Here is a 17,596-nt window from a genome sequence, read left to right on the forward strand (position 1 = left end):
AGTTGATAAATCAACTAAAATATTTCGAAACTATGATGTCATGAAAAGCAAGTTGAGATGGAGTTAAAGACAACCTCCATAATGAAGAAGAAAGATGAATTGGTTAGTAAATGAAAGGCCAAATTTGGAGGTGCAGGTGAAGAGGAAGAAGAAGAGGATGAAGAGGATGAAGAGGAAGAATAGGAACAAGCCCAAGAATCTCTTGCTTTGACCAAAGGCATGGGTGAGGACAGTGAAGAAGAAGGTATTGAGGAAGAAGAAACTAAAGAAGCACCAATACAAATAGAACCTAAGGAAAGAAAGGCCAAGGCATAGCCTGTAGCAAATACAAAGGCATAGAAGGCTGTTAAGCCTAGCCCAACAAAACAAATAACACCAACAACTAGGGAAAACACAAGGGCCACTAAATAAAAGGCCAAAGAGAAAGCTAAAAAAAAGACAAAGGCTACTAAAAAAAAGGGCCAAAAAGTAGAAGAAGAAAAGGAGAAAATGCATTGTAGCTAGAGATTGATGATGAAAGGACAAAATTTGAAGATACAAGCTAGTTTAGAGTGGTAAGTCACACACCAAAATCTGATATGAAAATATCTATGAGAATGTTATAAATAATGCAGATTTGATAGGTTTGAAAATTTTCAATTTTGGGAAACGTGCTAAAGAAGAAAAAAAATTGATTGAGAAATCAAGGTATGTAATGAAGTCTAAATTCAAGAACACTCAACTTGAATTAGATAATACAATGCCTAAGGACTTGTATACCATTGTTGAAAATAAGTGGCATTATTGTTTAAATTTGAAGAAATAAATCAGAGAATCCACACTAGCCTAGGTGATGCTATGATTGACAAGAGGAAAAATTGTCAAAGAAAATCAGCAATATGGTGGATGGGTTGCACCAAAATGTAGGGCATTTATGATCCTTCAGAACAATATTGAAGATGTTGTCAAGAAATCTACTCAAGTGTGGAAATTGATCTATGGGTTGACAACTGTTAAAGAAGAAGAAGAAGATCCATTTGAAGGAAGAAAAAATGGAGATGAAGATGAGGACAAGGAATAAGAAACTGAAAAAGATAGTACTATTGTGGAGGAGACACAAAAGGAAAAAGATGACATGGCTACAATTGAAAAGAAGAAAGAAGAACATACCATGCAAGATGCACAAATGCCTAGTATGAGTCATCCACATGACACAAGCATGCTTGTAGAAACTATAACTATTAAGGTTTTCTTTGATGTCTCTACTAAGAACATCAATCCTTTAACTGTAGAAGACCTAATGAAGATTCTTGACCAATCCACACTACAAGCCATATTGTGTGAAAATCTAGTATTGATTAGCATTGATGAACTTCAAAACACAGTATATGACATTACAAAGGATAAGGTGAATACACAAGAACCACCTTCTACCATCCGTTTAGCTATTAGTGCTCAAGCTTTAATACAAACATTAGTATACACATCCACATAGGTTGACACAACTATTAAAGTTGATTTGGTCGAAAAGCAACAGATTGCAATAGAAGAGAAAGAAACAACAAATGATCAACTTGATACACAAACACAATGTGCAAGATAGATCATTGTAATTGATCATAGAAGATCTAAAGAAAGTAAGGACATACCAAAGGAGAAGGAACAAGAGGTTGCTCAAGCATTGGTAACATTACCAACATCTGGCACTCCTACAAAAGTCCTTCAGAAGCCAAGCACTGAAGCTGTACCATTGTAGATCTCAACACTAGGCTTAAGTTCCTCCAAGTTTGCTAAGGTAATTCATTATGGAGATGTAACTCTAGATGAAGAAATAGTGATACCTAAGTATGAATATGCAACCATAACATTAGAATAGATAGGCATAATGAAACAAGCCTTGGAAAAGAAGAAAAAATAGGCAATACTCAGAAAAGGGTATAGATAGAGGCAAGAATTACAAGAAATAAAAGATATTTTCTTAGATGCATTCAGTTTGCCAACACCTAAAGAATCAAAGACACTATTGGAACACTTATCAAAATTTGCGGAACAGGTGAACAATGAAGACCACAACACTAATGTCAAACTTTTGGAATGGTCTTAAGGAAATTTAAAGGGAAAGTAAATGAAAAGATATCTGGTGATATAACACTGATGCAAGATGAATTGGCTACAAAAATTGAGAAAGTGAATAAGGTACTTGAGAACTTATTCTCATTGTACACCAAACTGTATGATCCCACACTCTTCACTCAAGAAACAAGCCATAGAATTATGAGTTTGAAGAGAAATTTAAAAGTCTCAGGTATGCAATTATGTTAGAACCTAGCTTGGAGTGAGAAGAATTTTTACTCATTGCCTCAATCACAAAGTCTACTAGCTATGTTAAAAGCAGAAGAGGCTAATATATGAGCCAAGTTGACTAATATCCAAGCCTCCCTTACCCCCCATATGGAGATACTCCATAAATAACTGGGATATGCAAAAAATTTGTTGAAGAAAGATCTTAATGTTTCTACATCAGATGGACAAGTTCACCTAGCAGCCAAGCTAGCAATTCAAATAAAGTCATTGGATATTGCATGTGAAAATTAGGATGCTGCTCTAAAAATAATCATGGAAGTCCACAAATTATTTTTGGACAAATACACTCTAAGTGTATAGATCCTTTAACATAAGTGTCAAAAGGGGGAGATAAATAAGCAATGGACAGATAAAATAAGAAATAAAGGAAAAAAATTAAAAATAAGAAGAAAAGGGGAGAATAGGTAGAATAATGCAAGGGGGAGCAAAAAAAAAGAAGATAGAACATAAACAAAGCATATCAGATAAAGAGTATCAACAAGAGATAAATTTACTTAGAATGGAGAACAAATTTTTGATACAAAATAGGCATATTAGCTCAAAGGGATTTACAAAAATTTTGAGGTATATAGTCTATTACAAAATTTTGTAATTTTGAAGTTTTGTATATAAGCCGAGTTGTGAATATATTATGCTCGAGAAGGTTAGATTGAATATGTACCGTTAAATTTTTTTGACATTCATGTCAAAGGGGGAGATTGTTGATCTCAGATGGGTTTTGATAATTGAGTGTCAACACACTTAAGTCATTTACTAAGTTCATGCCGAACTAGTAATACATGTTGAGTATAATATGCAAATACAAGACCATGCCAAGTTGCAATGAGTGTCGAGTCACTCATGTGCTAAGAAGATAGACCATGCTGATTGATTTACATTCTCAATAAATAGTAGATGTTGAGTAGTTTAGGTGTCAAGTTAGAAATAGAACTACAATATGTGATGACCATTAGTAACTCCAAGTGCCGAGTAACTTAGGTTCAACATACTTGCGTGGGATTCCATAAACAAATATGTAAACCATTTTTCAGCTGACCAAAGGATAGAATACGATCTTTTGAAAATAAGGATGAATCTGTATGTGGATTCCCTATGCAATTACATGCAGCCAATCAAAAAATAGGAAGGATTAAGTGGAAAAAAGGATGAATCTCAGTCATAGATTTGTACCTAACCCTAAGTCTTCTAGTCTTCTTAAGGAAGATGAAACCCTAAACTTCATATGAGTGTGTAAAGAATTGAAGGAGAAGAATAGAGAAGTCTGCCTATGAAAATAGAGCATTCATGGAGACTTAGAAGTTATAGAGTGAATTGTAGAATCAGTTTGAGGAGAACAAGAACAAAAGGATACAACAATTATCACATCATATCAAGAAGGATCAAGAAGAACATTTTATGGATTTGATCTTCAATCAGGCAACCAGAGCCAATCACAAGATCTATGCTGAAACTGCATCCTAACAGTTGATTTTAGTTTAATCTCCTAGGTGGAGTAGTCTTAACAGACAAATGAAAATCCTTTAACAAGGTGACATTCCAAGTGGATGTTATGAAGTCCTCTAACCGGGCACACTTCTAATAAGGTGTTGAAATTCTCTAACAAGGTGGGACTTAACAGTGCTTGTAAGCCTTGAACAGGGTAGGCCTTTCATAGGGCAGATCATGTTTCATGCTCAAACAATTGTAACCATAATTAGCTACACTTTATTGCTACTATAGTGAAGAATTGTGGCTGTCATCCTCACCCCAGTTTTACCTTCTCTTTGGAGGGTTTCTAGGTAATCATATCTGGTGTCAAATGTGTGATTTCTTTTATGTTTACATGATTTAGATGTATGTTTTTTACATGTTATTTCAGTTTATCTATTGAATGCATGAGATCGATGAGTGGTGAAAATTTTTATGGGTTCATACTTTAACTATTGATTTACCCCCCCTCCCATAAGTTTATCTTTCCTACTTGTAATTCCAATAGTCTTACTAGCAAGTAGTAGGTTTGACATTAGTGACAACACAATGATTGAAACACATTCTCATACTTGGATTAATCTATTTTCAATATAATAAAATTCAACAACTATCACAACATCATATAGACATGGAAAATCTACTAGATGATGCAAATCATGAAATCACCAATCTAAGATTAGACAATGACATAATCCAAAATGAACTTACAACTTAAAAGGAACTCAGTGAAAGAATGTTGAGGTCACAGGAAATTGTGATTATTAATCAAGAGGAATCATCACAACAAGGAGAACATAAGAACAAAAGGCCTACATGTAACAAGTGTGAAAAAATAGGTCATTTATCAAATATTTTCTTGATTAATACTATGTAACCTAAGTTCAAAGGTCACTATTATAGTTATAACATATGGACACAAGGAAAATGAATGCATAACCATATCAAAGTTTGAGGATAAATACTTCACATGTCACAAGCATGGTCATAGATATGTAGTGTAGATCAAATAAATGGAATTGAAATAATCAATGCAATAGAACTAGATAAAGATAATTTATTGGTTGGGACAACAACACATGGGAAATATGTCATCTATGTAGAGAAAATGGTCTCACTAAAGTAAATTGTTTAAGAATTCATTTAAAGAAAATGAATACTTTAAAGTGAGATGTCATGTATTCAAAAAGATAGGTCCTTTGGTAAGAAATTGTATGAATAGATCTACAAAAAAATTTGGTAAAGAAAAAAAAGGAAAAATAAAGATTGAAGGGATCAATACTCAAATCACTCTAAAATGGGTAAGGAAATCAAACCAATGAGTTGGGTGAAGCATCCATATCCAACTAAGTAGTCAAGGCAATGGATGGAACTAAAAATTCATGGAAGATTCCACAGAAGTTCTAGATAAGAAAGAAAGAATAGTTGAAACCTACATATTCATATGGAAAATATCAAGCAAGGAAATAATGTTTTAATTGAGTTAAACATCATTTCTAACCAAGCTATGTATCATCTTTGAGTAAAGCCAAGTTAGAAACTAGTTCTAACCAAGCTTACCTATGATTAGTTTATGCCAAAATTATTTTTGGAGACATTGACAAGTTACCTCACCTACCATATATAGAGCATTTGTTAGGCCCTAAAATTTGGAATTCTTTTAGTAAAGATGGAATCGAAAGCTCATTTTCTCATAGTGAATTTAGAGACCAGTTTGAGAAGAGTTATTTTTGAACCCCAAGTGGTTAAGATAAAAAAAATGTTGAAGTGAATTTTCAAAAGTACATTTCTAGAAGGTTATTTATTACCATTCACTAAACAAAATAATGTCCAAATCTAGTGTGAAGGTGAAGAGGAGTTGTAATATGTTGCTGAAGAATGTGGCTTGCAATGCACCTAAGTTCAATCTTTATCTTACAATTGGTGAGAAAAAGCACCACATGGAAGCTAACTCAATATTATATCCAAAGGTATAGTTAATCCATGACATTAGATCATTTTATCATTACACAATTTAGGAATTATGTTCTTTCAAGCTGAATGAGACATATAATGTTAGAATTTACAAGTTGGAAGATTTACTTCTAAGAGGGGGGGTGAATCAAAAGTAACAAACTTTAACCTCTAAAAATTTTAACTAAAATCATTCATATGCATCTACGATATCAAATTAATATAAAAGAAAAGACATGCATGAAAATAGATAACAAAAGATTTTGGTCACCCAAAAACCCTCCAAAATGAGAAGGTATAATTGGGGTCGGGATGACACCCAAAAATTATCATTGTAGTAATATGTAACTAATTAAGGCTACAAAGATTGACCACTTCCAATGTTCTACCTTGTGAAAGGCCTGCCCTATTAAAGGCTTTACACTCTGTTAAAAGTGACCTAGTTAAAGGATTTAAAAACACTCACTTGGAATGTTACCCTGTTAAAGGATTTATCACCTTGTTAAACATTTACAACATGGATTTTAAACCAACCTATCCCCATAGGATTTTCATTCCTAAAACAATGGCTAGAAAGTATTAGAATGTGTTGACCTAATAACTTACAATCTTCAATTGCTGATTCCATATCCTTGTTCTGCTCAATTTGATCTGATCCTTCCTGATTTGATATAACTTTTTTCATAGTGTTGATGCTCTATTCTAACCAACTTGATTATGTAGTGTTGTTCTTCCTTTTCTAAGTCTTTACACCCTTTCTAACTTTGCTATCATTCTCCCATGCATTCCATACAACTTTCACACACACAAATTATGGGGTTTTGACCTACTTATAAAGGCTTCAAAGACTTAGGGTTAGGTATAAATTCACAATGGATATTCATCCATCTTTTTCTACTCAAATATTTACAATTTTCCTATTGGTTGGATGCTTTCTGCATTTTTTTGATTAGATGCATGCTAATTGCATAGGGAATGTAGAAGATTCAAAATTATTTTTTAGATCCTTTGAGATTCATTCTGAGTTGGCTCAAAAATGGTTTACATTTGAGTTTGTGAAGGTACAAACTCATATTTTGATTCTATGTTACTTGACACTTATTGATTGTTGATGTTCGACACATATAAGAATTATATCTTACTCAATTCCTATAGTAACTCTGTCTCACTCAGTATCTATTCTTTTCTTGGCACCTATAGTGACTCGACACCTATAGTGACTTGACACTTGAAACCTCCTTAGTACTTATTGAATCTCTAGCTCGACACATACTATAGCTCAACATCTGTATTATACTTGGCATCAACTTTGAAATTGGTTAAGTGTGTTGACACTCAATTGTCAAAACCACTTTGAGTCCAACAATCTCCCCCTTTGACACGAGTGTCAAAAATAATTAACTAAGCATTATGAATCCAATCTCTAATAAGTATAACACATATCGTGTTTGACATATGTACAAAATTTCAAAAACTTATTCATAATCTTGTAGAAGACTATATACCTCAAAAAATTGTAACTCCCCATGAGTAGATGTGCCATTTGTGTATCTAAAATCCCTTATGCTAGATTTTTCTCATGTTGAGGATTTTGATACTCTTTGCCTTGTCTGCTCTGTTTCTACTCCCCCTTTCACACATCTTCCTTGCAGAATTGTATCCGGGCATATGCACCAAGTTGTGGTGCCAAAAAGGTGACAAGGAAAATTTTTTTTCCTATTTTCAAAAGCGCGCCTTGCAGAATTGTATCCGGGCATATGCACCAAGTTGTGGTGCCAAAAAGGTGACAAGGAAATTTTTTTTTCCTATTTTCAAAAGCGCGTATGCGCTATAGCGCGTACGCACTTTAAAAAAAAAAAAAGTATATATGATGGGCTGCAAACCCATAGCCCATCATTTTCATTAGCATTTTCTTCTACTCCTATAGCGAGCAGCGCGTACGCGAGTTGAAGACTCAACATTTGCACCACCATTTGCCAAAATGCCTCCTTGTCGACGAAATCCAAGACCACAAGCGCACCCACGACAATGCCGTAAGTGATATAAACCTAACTTTGCATTGTTTGATATATTTTTCATATTGTTTTGTAAGTTTTTTATATTCTTTTGTAGGGTTTTTACAAATTTCATTTAGATTCGTTTATTTATTTGAATTTCAATTGATTTTTTATTAGGAAATGTTCATAATCAGCCAGAAAATCCACAAGAACATCAAAACCCTCAAGAACCCCAAAACCAAAAACCCTCCTCTAAAAGAAGAACAAATTCCACAACCCAAACCAATTGCAAGACCTCCACCAGGCACACAAGAAAATATAAGAAATGAAATAGAGAGAGGCAAAACTCAATTAGAAGGAATCATTGCTCAGTTGAAAGAATCCGGACAAACCAATCCAATGAGGGCTTAATTGGCATCATCCCTTGAATCCATTAACACTCAGATAGCCTCAATTAGTGGTTAGTTAGATATTTGGCGGGCTAAGAGGGATGAACAAAAAAGATTTTATGCAAATAAATTGTCATATGAAGATGTTAGAAAAAAGGAAATACAAAAAGGTAGTATATGTGCATTATTTAGAAAACCCGGTGAGAAAAATACTGTTAGAGAGGGTACTAAATGATTCCCCATCCATTGGTGCATACATGATGCTATTAGAAATAATTTTTGGGATAGATGGTGGATGGTTTTCGATGCCCCTCCTTGCAACAATCAAGAGGTCCCCATGTATTTTTTGAAGAAATTATATTGTGAGTTTGTCCTTGGGGAGATCCCCAATTATTTTGATATGTTAGACTCCCAAGGTAGAGGTGGGGGGTCATCATTTGAGAGGCCCGGAGCACGTCGTGACCCTAATGTAGTTAGGGCATCCGTGGTCCATCCACAGTGTGAGCATGTGATTATTCCTTCAGTTGTGAAGGAACATGTAGAGGCCAGTACTCTAGGGACCATTAATGCTTTGACGCAGACCCTCATCCATTCCATGAGCCCATTAGTTGAGGGGGAGCCTTCTATACGTCATGGTCACATGTGCACTTCATGTGGATCCCTATGCACATTTGGCACTCATGTCGGAGATAGTGTAGATGATGGGCTTGTCACCGATCAGTTCCTAAACAAGACATTTGGCATTGACATAGAGGTAAATTACTAATTTGATCACATTTCATACGTATAGTGAATGATTAATTAATTATGATTTATTGACATTGTTCAAAATTTAGGGTCAAAGTGTTCCTGGGCCTAGCAACGATCCTCCAGGACCATTTTTTGTCCCTTCGACGAGTCCTGAGGTACGTATCAATTTAATCATTTTAATTAATACATATATTTATTACGTAATCATATTAAGGATTGACCAAAAAAAAATGCATGTGCATCAGTTCTCCATAGGACCCTCAACCTTTACCACAGATGTAGAGCAGAGACATCATACGAGCTTCACACAAGTACAGTTGTTTCAGGTTAATTTAATTCATTTGATTATATTTATTCCATGTTTTATGTTAGATATAATGTGTATTGTATGACATGCAGCTCATGATGTCAGACACACCTCCTCATCTGCGACAGTCTATTGATAGTGGAGTGGCTGCAACTGTGGCTAGCTCACAGCCACTGACGGAGGTATGAAAGAATTTTCTTCATTTTAGTTGTTGTTTATAATAGTTAATCTCAAAATTTCTAATGTTATTTATAAGTGATTATATTTATTGAATTGTTGTAGGGTCTTGTCATGCCTAATCGTCCACGAGCATTTGAAGTGGACTTACAGAGTGACTATTTGTTGGTGGTAAGAAAATAATTAATTTTGTGAGTACATATATTTGATTTCAACGTATAATAAATATTGATTCATATCTACTTTCTTTGTATCAGTTGGACCTGGAGAAGAGCCTCAACAAGAGGTCAAGGTAGCGTGTCAGGAGGGCCCCATCATCTCCATTGTCTCCCTCCACATGACGGCAAAGGACGTCGAGAGACTTGTTTCCTTCCCCTCGTGGGAAGGAAAAGATGTAGTTGAGATATTTGATACATATATATAGAGACTTGTTTCCTTCCCCATGTATATATATATAGGCATCTGAGAGACATATTCGATACACATTTGATGTACATATGACATTCTATATTTGATGTATGACATTATTGGTTAATATATGATATGTTTGCTCATATACGACATTATTGGTTATCATAATATATTATGTGTTTGTTAATGTATATGACATTATTGGTTATCATTTTATATTATATGTTTGTTCATGTATGACGTTAAATAAGATATGTTCATGTATGACATTAAATTAGATATGTGCATGTATGAAATTAAATTCAATTGCTAGAGAGTTGCCATTATGTCTACCAACTAGTAGATGTTCTTTTTTGCTTTATTAGTATTTCTCAAAAGCTGCAAAGAAGTTGTTTCTGGTGAATAGTTGTAAACAATTGTGATCATCGACTTCATGTACTCATGGCTCTGGCTGCGAACTCTTGTAACTTTCTCTATAAGCATCCATGGCTTTGGCTATGTGCACTAGTGGCTTTGGCTATGAGCATTTATGGCTTTGGTTGTAGGCACAATATAGCCTTGGTTGTAGGTTGTCTTTCTTGCTGCATGTCGAAGTTACCTTGAAGAATATCATTAGTCTAAGATCATTACAATTAAAATGCTATGACATAATACCTTGGAAATAATAGTCTTTAACCCATTACTTTATTTATTAAAACATCACGTAGTATCTACTATAGTCCTTCTACTCAAATATGTTTTCAAAAATACTTAGTATGCCAAAGAAATGTCTATGGAAATCTTGTCAAATAGGATATTGAAGAACTAAATGTGGATAGTCATTAGTACCCATCAATAAGAACACATACATCTTTCTCAAGCAAGCCATATGACATTAGCAAGTAATTTATAAATTTCCTTTGCAAATAACTAGAAGATGCTATGAATCTTAATACAAAGTTAATCATGAACTCATTATTCCATCCAAGAAGCATATATCACACTAAGCCAATTAACCGACATGATAAAAATTAATTCAATTTCAACAAAATTTTGATTATAACAAGCATCTTAGGGATTCTTACAAGAATTAACATGATGTTCACAAGAGCATTACAAGTTCTTGTAATGCTATTTCACATATTGTAATCATATTCAGTTTTGAATGGCCATTTGTGTTACAAGCATAAATGTTCTTTAAGGTCTTTTAATTCTAGACATGAATATTATTATGAAGCTTTTTTATGACAACCCACTCAATTCATATATTGTTGTTCCACATTATGCTAATTTGACTTTCATTGGTTGATTTGGGTCTAGAGATGATGTTATTCACTACCTTTTATATATATATATATTTTGTAGTGAGGTTCTGGCCTGAATGAATGTATTAATCATCAAAGTTGTGAACCTTGGTCAAGATCCTTACAAATATATTTTCAAATTGGACCTCAAATAGTTTTCTCAGTCACCCCCTGTACATAGATACTGAAATTGTAGTTAATTACAAAATTAATACTAAATTAACACAAGTTTAATTGAGAAGTATTATATACCTCAATAGGCTAGATTATTATTGATCGGGAAGCTTTATCTTAGAGCAGTTGGTTTCCTAAATCTTTAGCGCAATGACAGTCTTATGGAATGTGGAATTAGGTCTGCTAGCTAAGGAACGTTCTTTAAAAGGTAGAGGAAACTCAAGACTCACATGTTTCCAATCAATATAAATGTTTAAATTTCTTCTCTAATTTTTTCTATTTATGATCTTCTTAAAACTTAACCTTCTAAATGCATTGATGGGGAAATAAAGATCTTCTAGGAACTAAAGGCTAATCATGTTTAATACTTACAATTCTCTGTTTTTATGTAATAATTTAAAAAAGATTGTACAAGTGTTTGCAAAGAGCAACACTTGTCACTAACATCATAAGAAGGAATATCCAAGGAGTCTTACCACTGATCCCCCACCACCAAATTCAAGAGAAAACAAAATTCCACTACTAAAGAGATAGTAACAATGATCATCCCTAGTCTCTCCCTTATCACAAAATGATTACCATCAAATTTGCATTTCCAATTTCGTCATGTGCGTTGAAGCGATAGTAACATTTTCACTCTCTTACCTAATGTCTCCCATTTCTGAAACTCTTGGGGAAGGGCAAGGCCATCTTCTCAGTACTTCAAAATACAATGAGTTCCATTTTTTTCACATATTGATAATTGTTGACTTAAAGTATAGTCAAAGTATTGATAGCCCATAGATATGCCCAGTCAAAGATCACAGCCCTGTGGCATTTAGTGACCCTTAGGGACATTCTGGTTCAGCGTGCCTCAGAACATTGAAGCACTGAAGGGGACAGAAAGAGGTTGGAAATAGGGTTTACCCGGCCACCTAGAGCAAATGGAGCAGACAGTTTGATCCCACGGCGAAAGATGAGAGAGATTTGGCAGTTGGCAACTTTGTACTGGCCAACACTACAAGTTTCAGCATCACCCGAGATGGCATTGTAGAATGAAAATGGAATGTGATCTCCAAAAAGTGAGAGATTTTATTGTAGGTCTCTGCAACATAGTCCTGTAAGAATTGGAATCTCATCCATATCTCGCACGAGCTCTGAGATATGCCCCGTCAAAGATCGCAGCCCTGTGGCATTTAGTGAGCCTTAGGGACATTCTGGTTCGATGTGCCTGAGAACGTTCGAGCATTGAAGGGGACAAGACAAGGTTGGGGATAGGGTTTACTCGGCCACTTGGAGCTAATGGAGTAGATAGTTTTATCCCATGACAAAAGATGAGAGAGATTTGGCAGTTGGCAACTTTGTACTAGCCAACACTACAAGTTTCAGCATCACCCAAGATGGCGTTGTAAAATGAAAATGGAATGTGATCTCCAAAAAGTGAGAGAGGTTATTGTAGGTATCTACAACACGGTCCTATAAGAACTTGAATCACATCCATACCTCACACGAGCTTCGAGATATTCCCCATCAAAGATCGTAGCCCTATGGCATTTAGTGACCCTTAGGGACATTCTGGTTCAGTGTGCCTGAGAACGTTTGAGCACTGAAGGGGACAAGAAGAGGTTGGGGCTAGGGTTTAACCGGCCACCCATAGCTAATGGAGTAGACAGTTTGATCCCACAATAAAAGATTAGAGAGATTTGGCGGTTGGCAACTTTGTATTGGCCAACACTACAAGGTCCAGCATCACCCGAGATGGAATTGTAGAATGACAATGGAATGTGATCTCCAAAAAGTGAGAGAGGTTATTGTAGGTCTCTACAACACAGTCCTGTAGGAATTGGAATCTCATCCATATCTCGCATGAGCTCCGAGATATGCCCCGTCAAAGATCACAGCCCTGTGGCATTTAGTGACCCTTTGGGACATTCTAGTTCGGCATGCCTGAGAACATTTGAGCACTGAAGGGAACAAGAAAAGGTTAGGGATAGGGTTTACCCGGCCACTCGGAGCTAATGGAGCAGATAGTTTGATCCCACGATGAAAGATGAGAGAGATTTGGCAGTTGGCAACTTTGTACTGGCCAACACTACAAGTTTCAGCATCACCCGAGATGGCGTTGTAAAATGAAAATAGAATGTGATCTCCACAAAGCGAGAGAGCTTATTGTAGGTCTCCACAACATGGTCCTATAGGAACTAGAATCGCAATTATACCTTGCACAAGCTTAAAGATATGCCCCATCAAAGATTGCAACCTTATGGCATTTAGTGACCCTTGGGGACATTCTGGATTGGCATGCCTGAGAATGTTCAAGCACTGAAGGGGATAGGACAAGGTTGGGGATAGGGTTTACCCGGTCACCTAGAGCTAATAGAGTAGACAGTTCGATCCCACAACGAAAGGTGAGAGAGATTTGGTAGTTGGCAACTTTGTACTGGCCCACACTGCAAGTTTTAGCATCACCCGAGATGGCGTTGTAAAAAAAAATGGAGTGTGATCTCCAAAAAGTGAGAGAGGTTATTGTAGTTCTCTGCAACATGGTCCTGTAGGAACTATAATCGCATCCATACCTCGTACGAGCTCCGAGATATGCCCCATCAAAGATCGCAGCCATATGGCATTTAGTGACCCTTGGGGACATTCTGGATTGGCGTGCCTGAGAATGTTCGAGCACTAAAGGGGATAGGATGAGGTTGGGGATAGGATTCACCCAACCACGCGGAGCTAATGGAGTAGACAGTTCAATCCCACGAGGAAAGGTGAGAGAGATTTGGCAGTTGGCAACTTTGTACTAGCCGACATTGCAAGTTTCAGCATCACCCGAGATGGCGTCGTAAAATGAAAATGGAGTGTGATCTCCAAAAAGTGAGAGAGTTTATTGTAGGTCTCCAAAAAGAGTGTTTAAAAATGCAAAAACAGCGGGGGGTCCTTTGTATGGTTTGGGAGTTTGACCATTAAAACTAGAAATTGTCCTAGTAGTAAGTGCTGGTAAGAGTTTTGAAATTTGATTGTTGAGTGTTGAGAAACCTCAAGTTTGGGATTTTTCTTGTTGGTTTGAGTCTATAATAACCATTTCCATCTGAAAATTTGAGTGTTGAAACCATTTAAGAAGTATTTGCATAGTTTTCCCTAAAATTTTAGTGCATAAAAAGGGGTATGTGATTGCTCCCAAGGTGGATTTAGTGTTTTCTCCAAACAAGAGTTGCATTTTATGTTTGAAGTCATATAATATAACCAAAGTAAAGGTGTTTGAACCATTTTGGGGTTCTAGAGACGTTGCAAAGTAAGAGTTCTAGAAAGCCCTAGGGTAAAGGGGCTAGAAAGGAGGGTTTTGTAAAAACCATTGTAAAGTTGATCATGAGACCAAAAAAATAGAAGAATCCTTGCATTTGAGTCGTGTGTTAAGACTTTTTTGGGTCATGGGAGTTCCAAAAGTTAAGGGATTGTGAGTTGCTTTGTAAATGGCCTCAAACTAGGCCTAACTCGCAGACTAAAATAGCCAGTTTTGAGTGATATTTTACAAAAAAAGTGTAGTTGGTTTTGGAGTATATTTTAGAGTGAGGAAAAGGGTATTTTAATCACCCAATAGTTTAGGAAGTTTTGTGGAAAATTTTGGAGAAAACAACAAATTAGTGACTGGCAAGGGCTAGTTGGAACAAGCCTAGAAGAGGCAAAATTGAGAAAGTGTAAGAGATGAGTTTCTGAGATGACATGGAAAATAATTGATAAATCAAAGAAGTTGGGCATAGATTGTGTGTCACTTGTAGCATATACCATCTATAGGTGTCAATCATTGGATGTTAGTTTTTTCTCACCATTAAAATCTTACTTAAAACATATTTGGAATGTGTGGTTGGCTAGGAACCCTCAAATCAATATTGGTCGTGAGGAGTTAGGAACGTTATCTAGAAAAGCCTCCAATTTGGCACTTACACCCGATAATATAATGAGTGGTTTCCATAGGATAGGGATATGGTCTTTGAATAGGGAGGTTTTAGTGAATGATATAGGCCCAAGAAAGTGCTTCATTGTTGATGAGGATGGAAAATAGGGATCTAAACCACAACCCACAAGTAGTGGATCAGAAGAAACAACTACTGTAGATGATGCAAATATTGATGAGTTGTAAAGCGAGGGGGAGGAAATCACTATTGAATCCTTCCTAAAAATCAATGGCTTATTAGATGAACCAATTAACACTTTGTTGAGGAGTTATGGACAAAATATGAAGGGACTAGGTACAATTGCACCTAAAAATACCCAACCAGAAAACCTGAACCAGCCAGTGGACTATTATAGGAGATAAAACCTTGAGCATACAACAAACATTGATATTAGATTAAGCTTGCTAATGCAAGATTCACAACCAGATTGGTTGTAGGAGGTTGTCACAAATCTTGGGTAACCAAATACTTGTGGGGATGAAAATGTTTCCCTTTTAATTCCATCCCCACCACATGTTGACCCCAAGGATGTCATCTAATGCTTTGCAAATGGTGGCAACCATGATGAAATAAATAGTTAACAATTTTTTGATACCCAGGCCCAAAATGACTATGATGGAGATGTTGATTTTATACGTTACATGCCACTAGATAGAAAACAACATAGTGGTTTACCCAGTAGATTCCTATAGCTACCAAAGAAAAGGATACAAAATTCTAAGGAACAAGAGAGAGTAAGAAGTTATTTGAGGCTAACGCACTTTACATGAAGGTGAAGCTCAGGGATAGGAAATATGGGAGAGAGGAAAAGATTGCAAGAAATGAAATCTTAGATGCTATAGAGAGGGCAAAATGAGTTGCGGAGAAGGTTACACTAAAGGAATAGAAGAGGAAAGAAAGAGAGGATACTAAATGTTTGAAAGAGATATAGACCAAATATTGGAGGTGCACCTTCAACAACTATAGAAACTATATTTACAACACTAGTGGAAGGAGATGTAATTGCACTAGCCCTAGAATCAATTAGTATGCCCAACATACCTCTTCTCCCATAGCATAAATCACATTCTGATATGTTCAATTCTCTAATCCCTAGATTAGGAAATATTCTTACTTAATAAGTGTAACCCCAAGCATTGTCACCATAGTTGGCAAAAAATGGTGAGAGTCCCAATCAACTAGTGAAAAAAATGACTAAGTTGATGGAGCTGAATCCTACATTACACACATCTCCTAGTAGTGGACAGGAGGATGTTGGGATTGGGAGCATAGCACCTATTCCCTTTCCCAGTTTTATGGACAATTGATGGGAACTCAAGTAGATGGGAGAAATTCCAATTTTTTTGAAGCGATAAAGTGTTGTGATGTATTTAGAATATCTAAGATAGACTTATTTTTTATGTGAACTAAACCATTCTTACATTACTATTTAAATGTATTTGTATTGTTATAATAGTTTGATTGTTGGTCATGGTATAAAATATGTAAAGTTTAGAAATATAAATAGTTCATCATAGAGATATTATATAATTTATTTATTTTAAATAATAGAAATAATCATAACAAATAGATAGAAATAAAAAATAATAATTTTATACAAAAAGTTTTAATTTATTTTAAGTAATTAAATAATAGAAACATCGTAGAATTAATAATTCGGTATAATCATAAAAAATAGACACTAAACAATCCCAAATTCAAACATATGAAGGTCCAACTAGAATAATGACTTTAAATAACCAAATACCAAAGCCAAACAAAGGAAATGGGACTTTTACCTTAAATGAATAAATTACATGAAGAAGGGTGGCTGGCTGTTTGGAAATCTACTTATTTTTGTTCTCTCCCTCCTGTCATCCAAGAGAACATGCAATGAAAGAAAAATATCGTCACAATAAGAAAATATGAAAAATATTTTTCTAGCTTTAAAAAAATTGGAGACATCAAAACATAAAATCTATGATTTAAACTAAATCTCATCACTTACGAATCATAACAATACGGTGCACCTTAGTCATGTGGACAGTCTTGGGGAAGAGGTTGCAACAATGTATTTGGATCCAGTTGATCACTCTTTCTCTCTCTCCCTCTCTCTGTATTCAATCTAATGAGCCAACTGGATCTGCTTGACATTTTAATGTCTCAAGTATTGCCTCGTGGTCTACTTCGCGAACTCTCCAAAGATTCTTATTATGTGGTTTTCCACCATATTTTATCAAGTAAACATTTGATGCGACAAAAAGATTTGAATAATGAAGAATCTTCCTCTCTGTTTGCCAATCTTCGAATAACCACAAGTTAGGGTTCTTCATAGAATATCGTCTAAGCCATGTGCCGGTTACAACCACTGCACCGACATGGTACTCTAAACCTTCACCATCTATAACCGAGTGATCCAATTTTTGTTTGGCTTGAA

The 17,596-nt window shown here is 35.5% G+C and overlaps 1 long non-coding RNA gene across 1 annotated transcript; it reads left to right on the forward strand.

Annotated features, from left to right (window-relative positions):
• The first annotated feature begins 9,487 nt into the window (after positions 1 to 9,487).
• LOC149554904 (uncharacterized) lies at positions 9,488 to 9,937 on the forward strand. Its single transcript, XR_016365259.1, has 2 exons — positions 9,488 to 9,554; positions 9,641 to 9,937. It is a non-coding gene; the product is annotated as an uncharacterized LOC149554904 (long non-coding RNA).
• The last annotated feature ends 7,659 nt before the right edge of the window (positions 9,938 to 17,596 follow it).

This window comes from Cupressus sempervirens, chromosome 5, assembly GCF_028749045.1.
Source record: "Cupressus sempervirens isolate cs-2001-9-10 chromosome 5, ASM2874904v1, whole genome shotgun sequence".
NCBI lineage: Eukaryota > Viridiplantae > Streptophyta > Pinopsida > Cupressales > Cupressaceae > Cupressus > Cupressus sempervirens.